The 15,120-nt window shown below is 34.2% G+C and overlaps 1 protein-coding gene across 4 annotated transcripts in view; it reads right to left on the reverse strand.

Annotated features, from left to right (window-relative positions):
* Window positions 1-15,120, reverse strand: part of LOC125646213 (nucleolar protein dao-5-like) — a 32,317-nt gene that overhangs the window by 12,890 nt on the left and 4,307 nt on the right. For 2 of the 4 annotated variants that reach the window (XM_048872400.2, XM_048872401.2), the window contains exon 3: window positions 10,804-10,947. The gene's annotated coding sequence lies outside the window, so the exon portion shown is untranslated. Of the gene's footprint in view, window positions 1-6,077; window positions 6,507-6,957; window positions 7,387-10,803; window positions 10,948-15,120 lie in introns of those variants that run through there. The other 2 variants (XM_056141237.1, XM_048872399.2) reach the window with 2 other exon arrangements.

Genomic DNA, 15,120 nt, shown 5'->3' on the forward strand with positions numbered 1-15,120 from the left:
TCAAATTGAGTGAATATTTAGTGCAAACTTTCAGAAAAAGAAGTGATGCTTTAAAACTGCAAAAATCATTATAGTTTATTATTCATATGTTGGTATAATACTGATACTGTCCATTTACTTGTATATACATGATTAGCAATTCATATATGTATGTACTTGTTTCCCCAACATGCTGCATCCACATGCAGTTTGCAGTCTATGTAACCTGTAGTTAATGTTGTAAACTTTCTTTCTTTTTTGAATTTCCTTCTTTATAAACTGTCTTACTGTTATGCCCTCTGGGCCCAAAATTGGAATAAACTTATCTTATCTATAGTCATAGTTAAACCAACACAATTAAGCTCTCATTTTGGTGTCAAAACTTTTTGTTGCAAAATTGAGATTTACTATTTTAATGACAGAAAAAAATAAGGTTTATAAACTTTTAAAATTGTTACTAATATCTGTGTTAGACAACCTATCTAGAGACTCCGAATGAAGTGAAATTACGTTATTGTCTTCCTGTACAAAAATTGATATCTATAATATAGTCAATAGAACCGAAATTTTTATTTCAATATAATCTTATACTTGGTTTTAATTTTATCAATGAAATTATATGGTAAAAATTACATTCAATTAAACTAATCATCATAGCACATTTTTACAACAAAATAAAACTATCAGATTCAGAGCTAATTAATATATTACTTTAATATACAGTGTTAGAAATATAAATTCTGCTAATTAACTATTAAATTATCTTAATCACTTTTCTTATAAAACTTAATTTTCAAAATCAGTAAAAATCAGCATTGATCCTATCAAATTTCATTAAATAAATATTACACATGCCAAGGAATACATTTAAAACAACTAACAATATCAAATCATCCTAGATATTATCCAGTCTTTATAGTTTTCTCCAAAGCCCTAGGATACATACATTACATTTTTTTAGGCTAACCTTTTCATAATTAGTTGACTAAATACATTAATAATATATATCTAGAAATCGATTTTCATTGACTGAGGGTTTGAATGCTTTATAAGGATTGTGTCTTTAAATTCCATTTCATTGTACCATCTGACACTGAGTAGAAATTGTCAAGAATAATCTTTCTATACTGGTTTAAGTGCTGATAATCAAAATTACTTCTAGTCACTTCATGGTACATGAAAGGAGGCAATCAAAATTATTCATTGATCCAAGGTATGAACTAATAATTAAGGTGTCAACTTTTGAACTGTTCAAATTTTTCTTCTTTGCCTTAGTGTTTACACAAAATATAATGAACAATCGGACAGCTTCCTTGCCTAAACTCTGTGGAATAATCCTATCATAAAAATAAATAAACTATACTTAATTTTACATTCCTATCAGTTTTAATCTCATTTCTTGTTAATTTACAGGTAAGCACTTCACCCATGACTGAGAAAATAGCCCCTCAGACTCCAGCTTGGACACAACACCGTGGAGAGGTCATCAGGAGTTAGCCAATTCTGAAAGAATGTGGGGAAATAAAATGTTCAAACCAGTATCTTGGGTGGCTGGAGAATTAAATTACTATATGACAATGGTCATGTGAATGAAAACTGTACCCAGTTGCCTTTCATGTTGACTAGGTAAAAGGTATTGCCCTGCAATGTTCAATGGAATTCAATGAGGGAGAAATGAACTAGAAAAGCAGTTCAGTTTTCGTATTCATATCATCCTGGGCACTCTCTCTCTCTGTCATAGAAGAGGCAATTATTATAATGATCTGGAAAAGAATTAATCTTCTGAAACCATCAGTGGATCACATATACCACTATAAAACACACCATTAGACTAATATGAACTGAACCCAGGCACCTGCCATTGTAAGATATGTGTAGTAACATGCACTTGGTACAAAAATTCATTGCTAAATACATGTCAACGTGGATACCCTATTCTTACTAGTGGTATATGCCTGTGACCTTGACATTTGAATTCACGGTATGAAATAAGGGTCATACTTAGGTCATGTTTCATTACTGCATGAACTCAAATGATATTTAAGTGAGATTGCAAAGACATGAAATATGTATCAATGGCTATGGATGTTTTAGTTAAAATAATCTAACTTTTGTCTCGGGACAGGTCAACCAGGTCCGTAGGACATTATCACTTAAATGACAGCAGATTCTATCTGTCAAGCTGCTTTCACAAGATACATATATATTTTTGGAATATGAAGATAATTTGGAGAGTTTGAACATACTGTAAATTCCTAATTAAACGCAAGGAATTTATTATCGTGTAATTTCGCAAGAAGCATCTTTTTTTTCATATTGCTAAAATACAAGCAAAATAGCTTGATCAACAGACCACTTTTGAAATTATGTTCTCGCGATTTGATGTGGAGGAGTCATTCCGCGACATAAAGTATTCGCGTAAGATGAGGCATCTACAGTAATAATCACCACACTTTGCTTTGGCCAGTTGATCATCCATAGATAGAATGTTCTATTGTTATAAAGTGAGAAGTCCTATGGACCCAGTTTAATAATAGAATGCTTCCCATATACCCGCAACGTACGTAACAAAATAAAAACTGCACTCGGTACATGTTTCGGAGTGATTCTGCAATTTTATGCTACATTACGGGACCAGGGAGGCAAGCAAAATGTGATGAGGTTCTGTCCCAGGACATAGTTAGATTTTTCTGGTTCTGTCCCAGGACATAGTTAGATTATTCTGGTTCTGTCTCAGGACATAGTTAAATTCTACTGGTTCTGTCACAGGACATAGTTAAATTATTCTGGTTCTGTCACAGGACATAGTTAAATTATTCTAAGGACACTTGCTACAAAAATTTTTAGCTGCATGGGTTGATGTATAGTTTTCTGCATATTCTGACTGTACTTTATAATTCTGACTGTACTTAGTAAATATAGTTTAAGGAACTTGTAAATTCCGTGTGATGTTCAGAAATTGTGATAATGTGTCCTTTCCCTACATATAACTTTAATGAAGTTTTTACCCACTCTATTACAAATAATTGAGAAATGGAAGGCAAAAATAAGATTTCATTTGGTGAAATGTATTAACTTTACTTCTATAAACATAAATTCATTATCTATTTTCATCATAAGACATGGTACAACTGAAGGCTCAGGAATACTAAGGATATAAAGAATAATATGGGCACTGATTGTTCTTAAGTTATATACACAAATACTTCACACATTCTAAACTTTGCACAAATAAAAACTTGTGGGGATCTGGGTTAGAATAGGTCCTCAGTACCCCCTTGCTTGTCGTAAAAGGTGGCTAAATGGGGCGGTCCTTCAGATGAGACCGCGAAAACTGAGGTCCCGTGTCACAGCAGGTGTGGCACGATAAAGATCCCTTCATGCTCAATGGCCATAAGCGCCAAGCATAGGCCTAAATTTTGCAGCTCTTCACCGGCAATGGTGATGTCTCCATATGAGTGAAGTATTCTCAAGACTATTCAATCAATCACAAATAAAAAGAAATAGTAATAAATATTCCAAGTTTAAAAGAATTGTAAAATAGGAAAATGAGATGGACCAACAATTCCATGTTTCGTAAAGTCTCTTGGAGAAATAAATTCTAAAAATGAAACAAAATACATATTGCATTTATAGCTGGCATTATTCTGCTTCTGATACGGGAAATCTCAGAATATTCCAGACTATAAGAGTGTTTTCATTACTTTTTCCATAATTTCTCTGAGGACTTATCAAATCTGTTCAATTAGCTGAAGATTTTTTTCAGGATAACCTTTTAATATAAAGACTTCTTTCAGGATAACTTTATTAAGACTTCTATAACGACTGTATTAGTCTTGAACCTCAAAATTGCATTGGACTTCCCAAAATTTTGCACAGCACCAAAATTACAGCTGTTCAATACGCCGGTTTCGAGATACACCCGAGTTATTTTCCTTTGGAGAATTCTCTTACATAGTGAGGTGCGAAACAATTTGTTTACACGCGGTAGTGGGACTAATATTCATCACAGCGTAAGTGAATGTACTCAGCGAGTTTCTCATACACTGTTAGATTACCCGAATTCGACTGATACACAAACTGAGTAAGTTATAAGTATTTAGGGAGTAATTAAATACATAGAATTCTTATCATATCACGTTATTTCGATGCTCATAAATACCATATTTAAGATATTACTTGCAAATACGACATTGTTTTTATTTTTCCACTTTAGTAAAACATTTCTTTTGATAGTATTTTGTATTTCCCACATTTACATATCAAAAAAGAAGCCGATTTTATTACATTTCATCATCTTCCTCGTTGACTGTAGGTCCATTCTGTCCCACTTAAGTCATTCAAAGTTCCACTAAATGCACCTCCTACACAGAAGAGTTCGTATCTAAAAACTGGCGTATTACATGTATATATAGTACCAATACCATCAGAAATTCAACAGGTCATCAATTCAGAAAACTAATTATGGAATTACTATATAAAAACTCTTCTCTGACTTCCAACATATAGTCAAACATGAAAATAACAAACAACACTTATATTGAATCACGCTTATTGCGAAGTGATATTTATTTCCCTTTGAAAGGAAAATAATGAAAATACTATTGGATATAACGAAGTTTGCATGGTTATAACAAAATGTTTTCTGACTCTCCCTGGAGCTTTGCTATAACCATGTTTTACTGTATATAAACTCATTATATAATTTTTTAATGTGACAGAGAGATCACTGAGTAACCAAATACTGATAAAATAATTTGATAAGACTTACGATGATAAAATAATTTGATAAGACTTACGATGATAAAATAATTTGATAAGACTATTACGATGTTATAAATCTACAAAAAAAATGCCAGATAAAACACGTTACTGGAGAATTACATAATCACCATAATTTGATAAGACTTACGATGATAAAATAATTTGATAAGACTATTACGATGTTATAAATCTACAAAAAAATGCCAGATAGAACACGTTACTGGAGAATTACATAATCACCATTGTTTGATTTTTACCTGCTTCTAAACTTCCTGATGAAGTCATGCGATTTATTTTTGAGATCTATGTTGAAGGTCTAGAACTTACAATCATTTTTACACCGTTTGTAAACAGGTATTATTGTTAAACTATTCAAATGACAATTAGTCCCCAAGGACACATATTTCAAAAGATTCTATTAATATTTCTTTTACATGTCCATAGAGAGATGTTTTTGTGTAGATAAGAGATGAGAAAACACGACACACACGACACACACATCAGGGGGAAAAAACTAAGCTCATAAAAAATTGTACATGATTAATGTACAGCAAACCAGTTGAGAAGAAAACTAATGATCAAACATAGTATTTATGGATAGCAAAATTTTGTTTTTTGTATTTATCTGTAAGTGATTTAAAGTGTTGAAATAAGCGTTGAAATAAGCAGGGCATGTTTGACCCCCTTCTCAAGTAATGTGATACTGAAGAGGTCCCGCTCAGTGGGGGTCGGTTAATACCAGGTCTCATTCGGATTCCAGACATGCAGAATAAGGGAACGCATACATATATATACACTTAAGGCTTAGGCCAAGTGAATCCTGGTTTTTCCAGTGACATTTGAATTCAAATCGAAAGTGTAATGTATAGAAATTCTCTTTTCAATATATGCAGACATTCAATCTCACAATACATACATATACCAGTATTTATTTCTAAGTACTTATTCATCAGAATGATTCAGACCTAGGTAACAGTATTAATGGTTGAATTAATGTTATTTTCATCCACTGTGTGACAATGACTGTTTTTTCTCCTTTACTATTGTTGTAAGCTTTTAAGAGTCAAGAATTAATTTCTGTGACTTAGGTGGAGTACATATCCACATTTCATGATATATGTAATCCTATATAATCTTCAGAAGACTGATTATTAATACTAAATTTATAAACCATTGCATTAGTTCACCGTAAAAAGAATTGTTGTGACTGAGAATTAATGTATATAACACTTGGAAGTAAATTAAAGAAGAAAATTCAGAATCCTTAAAATAATATCAAATGAAAAATGTAACAGTAAAAAATCTAACTGAAAGATAAGAACATTGAAACTCACCATATTTTTACATGCACAGATTGTGAAAGAAGAAAATCACTACAAGTATATTTTTTTCTCATTCACTTCATAAATAATTTCCATTGACAGTCCTCTTTAACAACGAGCCCAGATCTCTGGATAATATTCAGGTAAATCCTTCCCACAAGGTGTAATGTCTAAATGGCTGTTCTGCTTCAGTGGAGCCGGGTGCCTTTCATACAAAACCCATTCACTGTGCTGTGTCTATATAAATATGTAGCATGTTTCTTCTTGTAGATTTTCTCTGTGACAATGGGGTCTTTAAGAAAATGGTGTTCAAAGCTTATGAATCTTCATTCTAGCTGACATAATTCATAAGCATGCCTTTCATTTACCATTTACAGGTTAAAATACTTAAGCTCTCTTCAATTTAGCATGAATATCAATAAAAGTAGTAGCTAACAGAAGAAAGTTTATCGGTAGGAAAAACCCCTTTCCTAATGAACTTCCTTCATTTGGATTACATTAAATTATATTCCTTACATTTGTACAGTACATTGGGGCCAAGTTCTCATTTGATCAGTTATAAAACACAATGACACATTGATATTTGCTGAAAGGTTTATCGATTGATCAATATATATAAGATTTAACAATTCAGATAAACTCCTTTATATTTTGACACTGCGAGATTCAAACGAACATTTAAATTATCAACTACTTAATTACATAATATGTGTAAATCTCTGGACTATTGTAAATATTTTTCTTTTGTTTGGGGTGGGGTTTTTTCTTTCCCACCAAAATAAAAGTTTTTTGTCTTTTACCATTTAAAAAAGAGGTGACTTTCTTGTAATGAAATCCAGAAACTCAACCAACCAAAACCCCTTCCAAACATATGTATTATTTTAATATTCACCGTTTTCATAGGCCAATTGCTGCACATTCATATTTGGCATGCTGTCACTGTAAAACTGCTATAAAACCATCTTACTACCATGCCTATGAAGTATACAGTGATTAATGAAACTCATGATATGCTCAACTACATGCACTTAGCCTCACCCACAATTTCCAGTCCCTACAATGCCAGTCCTGAGAATGATCACATGACACCGCTGTGTGCATAGAGTCATCCTTGTTGACCCATGTCTAGAATCTGTACATTCATCCAAATTTTTAATTCCTACCATTTAAACTTGATCATCACTCTTGTGCTTCTATCAACAAAATCTTATTCAATCACCAAGAGTCTCAAGGCCAACCAAGATAAACCTTTTGTATTCTGAAGCCAAGATCTCTAATTTCTATCACCACCCTTAATCAAATCCACGAAGTGAATATTGTATTTACCATTGTATCATTTCAGTTGTCATCCATCAAAGCTCACAATGAAACATCGGTATACACATATGTAATTACATGCAATTTCAATTTGTTCAAGCAAAACACTCTAAACAACATTATTCATTTCACAAATACCAGGTACAAGCTGACTTTGAAGAAGTAAAAGAGAAGGGGGGGGGGTATCAGGAAATATGATTGCTCCAAGGAAGAGAGGTATCCACGGCAACATAACTGCTTCAGGGAGGGGGGGGGGGGGGATCTGGCAGCATAATTACTGCAAGGAATAACAATTCATTGAAAAGGTACACGATCCCCATTTCTTGTTATTTTACCCTAATACAATGACTTTACATAATAAATTTCAGGCTGATACACCATATATTAAATCAAACAATCTATGTTCAAGTTGGTTCATACATAATATGTATAAACTCCAGTTTGTGCAATCGAACACCCTTTGAATGGTAACGCATATTACACCTTTTCAATTATCTATGTTACAATAAATATGCATTCATATCTCTCAAATTATCCACCTGACAAAGAAACAAATTTTCCACTGCCAATCTATTCTTCACATAGGACTCCTTTGTTACCGAGCAATGCAGTTCTTACACAATGATTACATGATGCACTTAGAGTTATTATTGACTTTTTTATGTCCATACCTCACGTTTCTACCTGGTTAGAAATGTTTTATGGACATCATAAAGATGTTAAATATCATGTAAGATGTTAAATATCATGTAACATATCAAGCCATATTAAGACCCATTTTACATAATAATCCAAGTGAAACATAAATTCCTATTTCTGCACAGGGGTCTATGCACTAAACACAATTCAAGGATGGTCAGTTTGCAGACATGCATGTACAGTAAAATATCCAACAGTGTGATGTACAGTAAAATATCCAATAGTCTGATGTACAGTCAAATATCCAACAGTCTGATTTACAGTCAAATATCCAACAGTGTGATGTACAGTCAAATATCCAACAGTCTGATTTACAGTCAAATATCCAACAGTGTGATGTACAGTCAAATATCCAACAGTCTGATGTACAGTCAAATATCCAATAGTCTGATGTACAGTCAAATATCCAACAGTGTGATGTACAGTCAAATATCCAACAGTCTGATGTACAGTCAAATATCCAACAGTCTGATGTACAGTCAAATATCCAACAGTGTGATGTACAGTCAAATATCCAACAGTCTGATGTACAGTCAAATATCCAATAGTCTGATGTACAGTAAAATATCCAACAGTGTGATGTACAGTCAAATATCCAACAGTCTGATTTACAGTCAAATATCCAACAGTCTGATGTACAGTCAAATATCCAACAGTGTTATGTACAGTCAAATATCCAACAGTCTGCTGGTCTACAAGGTTGAACCTTCAAAATTATCATTATAATACACGTGTACTAGATTCCTTCATTCTTTCAAGAGAACATCTTCAATAGCTAAGTGTTCCGATTCTATGATTCGATTCTATGATTCGTCTACTCTCATCTCTCGGGAGATAAGAGTAAGCCAATCAGACACTTGTGAAGATGCAAAGAGAACAAACAGTCTGTACATACTTATAAAGACAGCTTCAGCTTCACAAATAGGCTCGGGTGGTGTGTAATCTTATCTTTGTACTAGTTTGTACCAAAATAAAAATCTGTAATCTTCCTACTAGTCTGTACCACAATAAAAACCTGTGGACTTTCTTTAATATCAAATTGAAACACTGCACTTTCTAAAGATCTGTCACTTCCTTGAAGTCTTAAACTTTGGTAAGCTTTCTATAGATATTCACAAGGACCCATTAAAGCAGCACACTCTCACTTTGACAGGACTCATTTTATAGGAGACATTACCTAACAACTATATATATATATATACACTATCTATATGAGTTTAAATGTACAGTGCACCATGAGAGTTTTACAAAATCTTTGTAATTCTATCCCAAGACAAGCTGAACAGTAGAGTTACAATGATCAAAGGTTCCTCTAAGTTTTTTAGTTTTCTCAGGTGGGTCCTTGGTCCTTCAATTCCAGCCTTCCATAATCCCAGTACACTTTCAATATTGCCTGAGAGAGAACACTCCATCTGAGAGAGGCAATTTGTTGTCTTAAATGTTCAATTAGACATTTTCTAAATTCTATTCAAGGACCTGTGCTATCTTCATTTTGTAAATATATGCTAGATAGAATCAATCGATTGTCATAATCAATTGAAAGCTTTATCACATAGATTGGTAGTTAGGAAGGTTAGTTATACAGAGATTTAATGAATGATGTCGCGACCCTTCAAAACAGTGCGTGTACCACTCCTTATTTAAAAGGAACCTGTGATTGAGGAAATCAAAATATTTGAGATCAGCTTCCAAATGAACTAAATAAATCTATTAATTCATTCCTTGTTTACACTTCTACATAAGTATATCTTAAATCAACAGATTCGTCTTTTTCATAGGACAGAGTTCTATGGCCAAGTAAATTTTTTTTTTTGCTTTATATAATCCTAGCGGGCAGTGGGAAGGTAGCAAGCAAGAGTATAAGACTTATTGGGGAATATGCATTCAAAATTCCTTATGACCTAAAATACAAAGCGTATCTTTGTCATCAATATTATTATTATTATTTTATCAATGCACTTTGTTGCTTGACAAAATATACTTACACAGGAGGACATTTTCAGACTGAAGTTTTATTTAATGACATTTATTGATTTTTTTTTTCCAATGGTACAGTTTAATGAAAAGTTCTACCCAGTAAAGTTCCTCAATAGAGATTCACATAAGATGTCTTCAGTTCAATTTAATCTATACCTATCCATTCTGTATCTTATCATGAATGGCATTTAGTTCAAAGGCTTTACAATGACGTAGGATACACAATTTACTTGCAGATTTTTTTTTTTGGACAATTTTCAAATCCGTGAGGTACAATTCTATATTTATGAATGATTGTAAAATTTCAGGAGGTAGAAAGTAATGGCATCATTCATCCTTCTCCTTTACATAAGTATTATTTATGCTTCACCAATCAAAACTTCAAACTCCACTTAAATACTTTCTGAAGTGGGATCATTGTGTGACTGAGACATGCCCTTTTGGTGTGGACAAGGTTGTTGTACCATGAAGTTAATGATGTTTATTGGAGAAACAAGTTTGGCTACAGGTGCTTTCTTATCCTCTGCATGGTTAGAAAAAGTCACCTGAAGACCTCTTGAAGTGCCCCTTATACTGAGCTTTTTGATCGCAAGAAGATTGTAAAATGGCCATAAAATATCTCCTTTGGCAAAAAGTAACCTGTAATTTGACATGTAACACAGAATGGTAGCCTTCATGGAATAAAAGTGCAGAGTACACCTCAGAAAGCATGTGCATTGTAAAGCTACAAACCAATAACATTTACCTAATGAGCAAAACCACAAAATGTCAGCTGGCAAGTTTCTTTATCCATATACAAGAGGTCTGCTATCCATAAACAAGGTCTGCTATTCACATACAAGAGGTCTGCTAGCCACATACAAGATGCCTGCTTCCCTATTTTCTGTTCCTGCAACAACAATATTGGAGACTTTATGAAGAGGTTTATATGAAAATTTTCTTCCTGGCTGCAGTAGTCCTGTGTTAACTTTGTAGCTGCTGTTAAATTGTGATGTGGAAGTGATCTGAACTCAAAGATAACACTATACTAGACTAAGTATTAAAAAGGGGAGGAAGCATAAATTATGATTGGACAGAGTATGACTTTGAATTTCTCAATGACTTGTCTTCTAAGACATTGCAACAAAAGTCCACTCCATCTTTATTTTGATTAATTTCTAAAATTCTAAAAAGCCAGCTGATTAATAATCTAAGACTCTAAGAGAGATTTAGTCCACCATCAAACATAACAATGTCGATGACAATGCATGTATGTTGTCAATTGATCAGTTCTGACCATAAACCAAATAAGAGGATTTCTAAGTGTTGATTTGTGTTTTCACAGATTCCTAGCAACAACCAAAATCTGTCTCAGGAATTTACTCTTCCTGATAAAACTCCATTGCACAGCGGTTCCCCGATTCTCTGGTAAGATAAGACAAAACATGTAACAAAGGGTTTTTGTCTCTCCATAACCAAACACAGAAGTTACCAGGGATGGGATAGAATAAAGACTGACAAGAAAAATGTCTCCTACCAACACTTTGCAATGAAAAACGATTCAATGAAGGAATTGTAAAAGAGAATCTGTAAATCAATAAGGGATATTGTACCCTTTGATTTCTTCAAATATACAATTAAACTAACTTGTGAATGAAAAAAACTATTGGAATGTTGTTCTTTGTTAAAGAGTTAATAAAATTTTTCAAAATACCTATAATGTTGAGTTCCTACTCATCACAGAACCTTTTTAACCCTTCCTCTACTCAAATAGCATTCCATAAGAATTCCTCTATCTGTATTCTTGAAGATTAAAACTATACACGTTAATACACTCTTAATTTCATTAATTACTACTCTTTTCAGTCAAATGAATTTGTCTGTGTGTTGATGTATTTGTGTATTGTCTCTACTCCTCACATCTTCCAACGTCGAGGGTTTATGTGGAGCGGATCAGAAACCCTTCAGTTGGGAAGACGTGCTCCTCATTGATTGACTTCTATTGAGAGCTAAAGCATAATTATCAATCAAATTCAATATTAAATAAAACTACAAACTTTAAATTTTTTTATTGAGAATAAACTTCCATACCAATCATTCAGCCGCTATAGAACAAAACCAATATATTAAGAGTTCAACTTCAATGAGACGTTGCTAACATGAGTACATAATACGCCCATCACAAGCTTGTGTAGGGTGAGTACGGTACATAATACGTCCGTCACAAGCTTGTGTAGGGTGAGTACGGTACATAATACGCCCGTCACAAGCTTATGTAGGGTGAGTACGGTACATAATACGCCCGTCACAAGCTTGTGTAGGGTGAGTACGGCACATAATACGTCCGTCACAAGCTTGTGTAGGGTGAGTACGGCACATAATACGTCCGTCACAAGCTTGTGTAGGGTGAGTACGGCACATAATACGTCCGTCACAAGCTTGTGTAGGGTGAGTACGGTACATAATACGTCCGTCACAAGCTTGTGTAGGGTGAGTACGGTACATAATACGTCCGTCACAAGCTTATGTAGGGTGAGTACGGTACATAATACGTCCATCACAAGCTTATGTAGGGTGAGTACGGAACATAATACGTCCGTCACAAGCTTGTGTAGGGTGAGTACGGTACATAATACGTCCGTCACAAGCTTATGTAGGGTGAGTACGGTACATAATACGCCCGTCACAAGCTTATGTAGGGCGAGTACGGTGCTACAGAAGCCGATAGGTGCCAGAGTATAGAATTATTACTTATTTTACTGGTGGCCGCCACTTATTATCTGGCGGCTGCCACTTATTACCTGGCGGCCACCATATAAATTAACTGGCGGGCACCACTTAATTTATCTGGCAGCTGTCATGCACTTATTATCTGGCGGCTGCCAGTTAATTTAACTGGTGGCTGCCATATAAATTAACTCTCAGCCGCCAGATAAATTAACTGGGGGCCGCCACTTAATTTATATGGCAGCCGCCACTCAATTTAAATCGTTTATATGGCTGTCACCAGTTATTCAACTCCTCTCTCTTTCTCTATATCTCTCTCAAAATGAAAGGGGTGCAATTACTCCCCAACGCTTAGTAATATGTATATGATATATATATATATACAATTAAGAGCATTAAATTATTGTGTTTTGATTGTATTGTTAAATACGTAGAACCACGGGGCTGACCCTCCATTTTTTTGACATTCAATTTCTGTTATTTTCACATTAAATTATTTTCACATGTGAAATAAGATTAATTGGCGGACTGGCCCCCACCCCACTCTTTTGGTCGTAGTAATGAATGGTAAAAATGTAATAATGAATGAACTGATCAATTGAAGGATGAACGGAGCCCCCTCTCTCCAATTTAGGAGTACGAAGTTTGGACAAAAGAGACATTTTAGGTTCCTTTTCTGCTTGTCAACAATTGTAGAAGACAATTTCTCCTCCGACTATCCCTATACACTTTGAAAAACGATGCTGTGTGTTTGCGTACTATTCTAAATCTTTCCAAAATAATCACCTAGTGATACAAATTACATTATTTTTGCAATTGGCAGCCGCCATATATACAAATTAAGTGGCGGCCGCCAGATAAAATAACTGGCGGCTGCCAGTTAATTTAAATGGCAGCTGCCAGATAATAAGTAGCGGCCGCCAGTTAAATAAATATTAATTCTATACCCTGGCACCTATCAGCTTCCGTATGGTACATAATACGTCCGTCACAAGCTTATGTAGGGTGAGTACGGTACATAATACGTCCGTCACAAGCTTGTGTAGGGTGAGTACGGTACATAATATGTCCATCACAAGCTTGTGTAGGGTGAGTACGGCAAATAATACGCCCGTCACAATCAAGCTTATGTAGGGTGATTTTGTTAATGTGTTTGGTTCTTTGACTTTGATTGGTATACATGGCAATGTCACAAGTTGTAGAACTTCACTAATGGTAGGCTACCAATAATGATGTCATCCAACTGCGACATATTTTCTTTTTACACTGTAAAATAAAAAGGCCCTAGTTTTAATAATATTAAGCCAATTAAAATTAATTGATAGATTATCATCCCTGCCCGGCTCTCAAAAAAGGACCAACCCCGAATTTTTTTATTTTCGCAAAAAATACAATTTCAAACAAACTTGCTTCCCAGTGACATGAGTAAATGATTAAAGTCACAAAATGTTGGTTTTATATCTTCTACCAAGGATTCTTTGAATGTTAACTTGATTAACACTTTGTGTGATGCCTTTTGTCAGTAATTTTTTTCTCGGGAAATCAAAAATAAAAACATAAAATCCTCTCCCCGCCCCATATTTTTTGTGAACCCGGATTATAATTTACTAATTAAGTTGAATTGATTGGCCTTAAAGAAGTTAGATGTATTCTCTATGTCAAAACTCAAAAAGTCCAAAAACCTGTAATTTTCTCAAAATTAAAAAAAAAAAAATCAAAATCCTTGCAACATGCACATCTTCAATATTTATACAAACACTCTGTAAAATAAAAGGGTCCTGACTCGAAAACTGTGGGAGGAGTTAGACGGACAAACCATGTACCATCAATATACCATTAAATATCAAATAAAGGGGCAAAACTCCTGCAAGAGAGGTCAAAATGAATCAAAATTACAAACATGATCTTGAGTGATCCACAAAGAAGCTAATCAACATGTTTCAGCTCAACATGTGGCAGAGAAATGAAAATAGAAGCAGAAACCCCTGAACAGGCAGACAGACAAACATGCTCCCTCTTAAAAACGAGCATTTCAATCTAAGCATAATATCCTAAGCACTATAAGTAGAATAATGGCTACTTGATGCCATGTTGATCATCACCATCAGAGACCCGTCATGCACAGTACTAATTAGGTATTAAACCAGAAACATCAATGTCTGATCAGAACGAGATAAACCTGTCTGTCAACACGTTAGGTCACTCTCTGCCCTCTGGACATCAGTGGACAGAGCAGTCACAGTATACCCACATGTACTATACACAACTGCAACTGTAAAATGCTTCAGGTCTATGACAGTTTCTTATAGATATATCTTGTCATGTGTTAAGATATACATGTCAAATAACTCACGTC

This window comes from Ostrea edulis, chromosome 6 (assembly GCF_947568905.1).
Source record: "Ostrea edulis chromosome 6, xbOstEdul1.1, whole genome shotgun sequence".
NCBI classification, from domain to species: domain Eukaryota; kingdom Metazoa; phylum Mollusca; class Bivalvia; order Ostreida; family Ostreidae; genus Ostrea; species Ostrea edulis.